Source organism: Brassica oleracea, chromosome C4, assembly GCF_000695525.1.
Source record: "Brassica oleracea var. oleracea cultivar TO1000 chromosome C4, BOL, whole genome shotgun sequence".
Lineage (NCBI taxonomy): Eukaryota > Viridiplantae > Streptophyta > Magnoliopsida > Brassicales > Brassicaceae > Brassica > Brassica oleracea.
In genome coordinates this window covers 19,656,110-19,662,453 of record NC_027751.1, presented here as the reverse complement: position 1 = coordinate 19,662,453, position 6,344 = coordinate 19,656,110, and positions in this window count along the sequence as shown.

The window sequence follows — 6,344 nt, the reverse complement described above, 5'->3', positions numbered from 1 at the left end:
TTGTCATGTGCAAAATCTTGAGAGTATTGGAGGCGACATAGGTTTATTCTCATCTCTTGCTAACACAAAGAGTTAGCATTTGGGGATGGTGAGAGGGATTTGTGTGTTCCAAATTTCAATATCTTGGGTTTGGGGAGTGAGAAAGATGAGAGAGATAAGCAAAAGAGTACAAATAGAAAAGAAAACTCTAGGGACAAAAAGGAAAGTATGAAGCTCTAGATTATGTAACAAAGAACCTTCCCCCTTATAAAAAAAAGAAAAAAAAAAGAAAAAGAATCAAAGAGAAGGTGGGGAAGGAAATGAGAAAGAGTTAGAGCTTGTAAAAAGTGAATTAAAGTCCCTAGTGGTTGAGTAAAAAAAGAGTTGTTCATTAGGTGAGTGATGTGAGGGGTTTATTTTGGTTTTGAGATGATGATAAAAAAGGGTAGAACTTGTGATCACTTATAACAAAGGGGGTAGAATGATGAGAATGAATCTATGTATGCAGGAGTTGCTTCTAATCGTAGATAAATTTTGCATAATGATCAAGCTCCTTGTTTTTTAGTGATAACCACCTTGAAATGAAAACATTTGAATCCTTCTTTTCATTCATATTAGACCATGCTTACCTAGCCAAATGATTGAGATCATGTGCCCATTTGTGAGAATTCACCCTGTGTGTGTGTGTGAATCAATGTGAGAGCTGGTTGAAGGGACTTGTTAGTTGAGGAGTATTGCAACTTGCGTAGAGGCATAAGAGTAGGGATAGGCCTAGAGAAGCTAGAGTATAATAAGAGAGTTGCTCATGCTATTTGTTATGTTTCTTTAGGATGTTAGGTTGAGTGCTAGGGAGTGTTACCTTTGGCTATGAGTTCCCACCTTCAAACCTCTTGCAAGTTCACTTGAGGACAAGTAAAAAACAAGTTTGGATGAGTTGATATCTTGCATATTTGCATCATTTTAAGTCTCCAATTTGCACATATTGATCATACAGATTAGGAATTTAGCATCTTTAGGATCCATCTTGCATTCATATGTCTTAATCAGGTAATGGAGTATCTCATAGAGTGATTGGAAGTGTTCAGAAGCATTGTGGTTCAAAAAAGAGATGAAGAATGAAGTTTGGTCGAGTTGATATGATTACAACGCGGGTTGTACCACATGGGTTCACTAACCCGCTTGACATGAAGCATCGGAGAGCTCCGACGCAGGTTGGATCACGCGGAGAGTCGCACCCGCACATACGAGAATGAAGCCGCTCGACATCTTGACGTGGGTTGAGGCACGCGGGTTCCCTTACCCGCGTTGTCAAGGTGAAGTCGTCGACGAAGTCACGCGGGATGAGCGACGCGGAGTCCTTTACCCGCTCGCACGAACTGCGCGTAGTGACGTCTTGACGCGAGTTGAGGCACGCGGATTCCCTTACCCGTGTTGTTGAAGTGAAGTCGTCGACGAAGTCACGCGGGATGAGAGACGCGGAGTCCTTTACCCGCTCGCACGAACTGCATGCGTAGCGACGGTCCGACGCGGGGAGTGTGACGCGGGTTGGATCCGATCGTCTCTACCCGAGTCGAAACTTATCTTTAGTGTAATTTTAATGTTTTAAAAGGGCTTTTTAGACTTTTGAATGGAAACCATTAGGTTTACCAAAGACATATAAATACTATTGTAATCCAAAAGTTGTGACTTATCTTGTTTTCTATAAAATCAAAAAGGAACCTTTAGGTAAAAAGATCTAATCTTGATCATTATCATTTGTGATTGCTTTGTTGATTTGATCACTAATCATGATTAACACCAAATCATCAATGATTCTTGGGTTTATCATGAAGATTAGTGAGTAGTCATATTTAGATTCATGGGTTAGGGAGACTAAGGGTGATTAGGCTAGATCTAAGGTGTTGTAGCACAAATCCATCTTGTTCCTTGCTAGTAAGGTGCTTTTAATGCAGTTTTAGAGTTGACCTCTCTAAAGTTGAGCCTTAGGCATTTCATACCCGATAGATGTTCGATGAAATGCCTGAACCAACTCTACTATGCTTTTAACACTTTTTACCAAAGAGATTTGATGTTAAAGGTGTTAAGATGGCTAATGGACTTGACAGTAATGATTGCTTAGATAATATTCAACCAAAAAGATTTGATGTTTGAGTTATCTTAGTGAATGCATCTAGAGATAGAGTTTGGTTAGGATTGTGTCTAGGTCTAAGGTTAATAGATTGATTGAAAGATACCACCTTTAGATTGAAACTTGATCACCCAAGGTCAATTCCCTTAGCCCATGAGTTCTCTCATCTCATAAGAAAGGAAAGCTTTGTTCTTTATTGCATTTTAGTAGTATTCTAGTTCAAAATCATCTCACCAATTGATAGCACTTAGATTAAGCATGGTCATGTATTCCCTTTGCTTTAGGATCACTTAGGATTGGTTCGATAATCTTTTATATTACAACATTTGATTAGGAGCCTTGAAAACTCCTAACATCACATGCCTCTGAAAAAGTATAATCCATGTTGTTGTTCACCCACTCCAATCATGATCAGGGTGATGTGATCCGGAATAATACAAATCTTATCAGTAAGCTGAAACAAACAACCTCTGTCCCTAGTAAGCCGAGAGGCTGATACGAGGTGACAATGAAGTCCATCAACAAAGTAAACACTCTGCAATACCAGAGAAGAACCCAACTGAACACTGCCCATTTTCGACGATATCGTAAATCGTCCATCAGGTAGTTTAATATTGACCGGTGCCATATCAGAAACATCAATCAACAAATCAAGTGAACCAGTCATATGATTTGTAGCACCAGAGTAAATGATCCAAGATTCAATGAAAGACTTACCAGATAAGCGATTTACCGAAGTGGTGTTCCTCTTATCAAGCATGTGGACAAGTGTTTTCCATTGTGCATCGCTAAGACCACTCAGACCTAAGCGATCATCGTCTGTCAGAGAGTGTGTGGGTGTGCTTGAGTTGCATACACATTGTTTGCGCGAGCTGTATCAGACGGTTTTCCCTTTTGAAGCGAGCCAGCAGCCATCCCGCGCCCTGTACCAGTACTGCCTGCGCCTCGATTGGTTGCAGAAATATTGCCACGAGTAGGCATTACTCTTGACTTTTGCTTCTGGTTTTCTTCCAACCAATCAGGACAGCCGATCAAACCGAAGAAATTGTCAGCGGCATGTCCAGGACGTCCACAGTATGCACAAGTAACAGAATCACCTCTGCGTTCATTGTTGTATTTTGGCTTGGCTGTCTGCACTGCGAAGCTTACTTCATCGGCACGCTCAGCCTTCATCCGACCAATTTGTTTTTATTCTTCGTCTTGAGTTAAGGCATTATATGCTTCATCTAAGGTAGGCAATGGAACACGAGAGAACAGTGCTGATTTGTTAGTGCCATATTTAGTCTCGTGCAATTTTTCTTCCCGCGTTCCTTGTGAACTTCTTCCATTGTCTTGGCTTGTTGGTAGTCAGCCAGACTCCTCCAGAGTTGTGTCAACTACCCGTAATAGGCCTCTATGGCAAGACCTCGTTGACGACACGTTGTGAGTTATGTTTTAAGTCGCTGAACTCGCTGGCCATTCTTCATTCTAAATCGACGCTGAATATGAGTCCACAACTCATGAGAATCATCAACATGTGACATCGATGTAAATACTGTCATCAATCATCAGTTTCATCCAAGAGACCACTAGAGCATTATTTGCTATCCAGTCTTCGTAGTCAAGAGAGGTCTCAACAGGTTGAGGTATGGTACCATCCGCAAACCCAAACTTCTTTCTTGCTTTCAATGCGAACTGAAAATTTCTAGCCCATTCATCGTAGTTAGGACTGCACAACAGCAGTTTTGTGATCAAAGTTCCCGGATTATCATCGGAAGTCAAATCATACGGTGAGATCGTTCGACGAGTGTCAGCACGAACCATCGCAGCAGCGTTGTTATCTCACATGGTAAAATCGAGATTCAAATTTGGTTAGAGAAGAAATTTTCAAGATCACCAGATCAAAACTATAACCTTGGTGTAGTTAGGTTATGGTTGGTTATGGTTCTAATACCATGTCAAGTAGGCTCCAAATGGTGATCAATGGAATGAATGAGAATAGTGAATTCCTTACCATTCCATATATTTTACACCATTTACAAGGAATATTTGTTCCGTGTGATTCCTTAGCATTCCTTAACATTTAAGGAATAATAGACTACAATCATCTATACTATTAAAGCATAATCATTCTTATGATTATGCCCCTAACTTTTCCAATTAATTATAAAAATTACCTAACAAATTAGAAAGTAGCATGTTTTTGTCTAACTAAACAAAACAGCCCAATAATTTAAATAATTTATCATCAAAAATTTAAGCACATTTCGTGTATGTTTACTAACCCATCGAAATTCGTTTGTATTCTAACCCTATACCCTAAAACTATATTCAAACCCTAACTCAATTCAAACCCTATTAACACCATCAAAAACCTGTTGTCCAAAAAACTATACCAAATCTATATTATTAAAGCAGAATCATTCTTATGATTTTACCCCTAACTTTTCCAATTAATTACAAAAATTACCCAATAAATTAGAAAGTATAATGTTTTTGTCCAACTAAACAAAACAACCCAATAATTTAAATAATTTATCCATAAAAATTTAAGTACATTTCGTGTATGTTTACTAACCCATCGAAATTCGTTTGTATTCTAAACCTATACCCGAAAACTCTATTCAAACCCTAACTCAATTCAAACCCTATTAACACCATCAAAACCTGTTGTCCAAAAAATTATACCAAATATATTGGAGTTCATTATAATGCCTATGTCTTATTTAAAATTTTCTTATGTGAAGTTGCCGAAATATATTTAATATCATATTTCAGTAATATTAATTAAACTATTATAGTATAGGGTTAGCATATTTCGAAATCATTGGTTTTCAATGTTATTGACCTTTTAAACAGCCAATAATATTTAAATATAAATACTTACCAATTTTGGTATATAAATATAAATATAAATATAAAACATAATAAATAAAAACTCATAAATTTTCGGATTCAAATCAAATAAATTCCAAGAATATTCTCTATAACATCCATTTTTCATAATTGCTACATACCATAAATTCAAAAGATAATATTTAGAAACAAGATTTTCCAATTTAATTAAAGTAACTTGATTGATGAACACGCATAGAATATATTATGTTTGACATGGTAACCGAATTTTCCGAATCTATACTATTAAGATAGAGATATTCGATAATAAAGAGAGGATCCCCCAATTTTCTCCCCAAGTTTCTCCTAAAACCTAAGCACCTCGCTTTAAATCAGATATATATTATAAATAGGCGGCATCAGTTTCCTATTCAAACCCACACATTCGTTTTCAGAAATAATTAACATGTCTTAATTAATTTTACCGCAAATAATTTTAAATTTAACTTCTTACTGTAGTTTCCAATAAAAAATTAATTATTTCACAATACTAACATTTCGTAAAGTTGAAAAATGAACGTAAACATAAAAAATAACTGCTAACAATAATCATTAAAACACTTGATATACATTTTATGTATAAACACATTTGTTATAATAATAAATATGTTAAAGGAAACAAATCCACGCTTTGAAAGCGCGGATCAAAATCTAGTTCCTTATTAAATTAGGAGAGAAATATATTTTTCTTGTTTTATTCTTTTTCATTCCTTTCTTTCTTATTATCCATATTCCTTTGCTAGAGCCCCTAGGAGTTATGAAAATGTTTCTTGTTATTCATCAAAAGAGGCGTAGCCTACATATATAACATGTACAACGACGTATACGATAAACCTATTTACGAGTTAAGTGGGCCTGGTATGTGGGGCCCAATACTAGCCTCGATAAACTTTCAACAAAAGCTTTATACTCTTCAACGCTGATGAAGACATATATTGTTTCTTCCCGGCGGAGATCATTTTCTCAGATGTCGTTTTATATTTGCTCAGATAGGGCTGCCAATCGCCTATTACTTTCCATCAACCATTTTTAACTCCAGGATCTTCTAGTCACCAGATCTGAAGAATGATTGGCAGCTAACACATTTGCCATCTTCAAAGGCAATGTTTATCTCTTCAGAGAAGACCCTTTTGGTTGGGTTATGGTGTTCACGAGTCATTTATTTGGCTGTCTCTCTCTATTTGATAGTTAATCATGGACAAAAATCTCACCAAATGGTCAAAAAAAAATATAGAGCATCCAAAAAAAATCTACATAGACCAATTAAATGAAAATGACGATTTTGCTATTAATGAAATAGTAATATGAGCCATTGGATTGTCACATCTATTTTTTAATTTTGGTGATACAACTTCATACATGT